The sequence below is a fragment of the Blastomyces gilchristii genome, assembly GCF_000003855.2.
Source record: "Blastomyces gilchristii SLH14081 genomic scaffold supercont1.3, whole genome shotgun sequence".
Classification (NCBI taxonomy): Eukaryota; Fungi; Ascomycota; class Eurotiomycetes; order Onygenales; family Ajellomycetaceae; genus Blastomyces; species Blastomyces gilchristii.
Genome location: NW_003101680.1, coordinates 5,093,949 through 5,095,294, shown reverse-complemented (window position 1 = coordinate 5,095,294; position 1,346 = coordinate 5,093,949).

Genomic DNA, 1,346 nt, shown 5'->3' with positions numbered 1-1,346 from the left:
AAATATAAGATTCTCTGACTTCTGATAAAAATAAATCTCATGAAGAGACTCTATTTTCATTATATCAGAGACTGAGTGTTATTAAAAAGCATTACTTCAATATATATACACTTACTGCAGTGATTCATTCTCTGTGCATGTGACTGAGAGTTATAACTTTCTCATACTATATGACTTTCTCTGAGATGCTGTCACTGATTTATAACTCACACAGTCTCTCAGTTTAGTACATACTGTATATATACAGCTCTGTATACTGAGACTGTGTTAATCATTATAATTTGATGTGATACTCACTTTTCACAGATAATATTTTATTTGATTGAGAGAAGAAGAGAATGCAACTGCTGTTTTATTTAAGAGAGAATGAATAATTGAATCTATAGAAGATAATTTAATTTCTTCTACATTTGAAATTTGATTAATCTATACTCTTTAATTTGAGAGTTTCTGAGAGTGTTTTAATAGTTTTTATATCAGCTTGGAATTAGTAATTGATTGAAGAAGAGAAAAGAGAGAAGAAAGAAATAAGAATAACTTATCTTTATAATATGAAAATAGAGAATTGCTGTAATTATTTATTCTAGTAATAAAGATCTGCTTTCTGCATGTATCTCTGATACAGATTATATAATAACTGTATACAAAGAATATTAACAGTATATGTATTAAATGAAGATAATATTGCTATGTAATACTGTAGCTGTTTCTGCATATCTCTCAAAGCTGTTAATATTTTCTTTGAGTCTCTTTATATTTAATAAGTTAGTAATATCTTTCAATGCACTCTCTCTTTTATTATTATTATTATTATTATTATCATTATCATCATTATTATCATCATCATCACTATTATCATCATTACTATCATTATTATTATTACTATTATTACTATTATTATTATTAATTATCATCACTATTATTATATCATTTCTGATTATCTCTTCTATCTTCATCTCTCTTTAATACTCACTGAAATCAATTATATCATCTCTCTTCAAATATTCTGCAGTTCTGTGAATCATCAAGGCATGTGAGTACTGTCACAGATTGAAGAAAGAGAAGAAGAAGATGTTCAAGTAAGAAGAGACAGATTATAAGACATATTATAATATCTTGAAGAGACTCTGTAAAAGAGTAGATTAATAATGATTTTAAGTAATACTTCTGATAGATTTAGACTGAACTAAGTATAGAAATAATGTGAATGACACTGTCTATAAGAGATTGAAGAAGAAGACAGTGAAGAGTCTTATATAGTAGTAGTAAGATCAGAAGAAGTTCTGAAAATGATTTAAGATCAGATAAAGAAGAGAGAGAGAGAGAGTATTACTGTAAATAAGCAG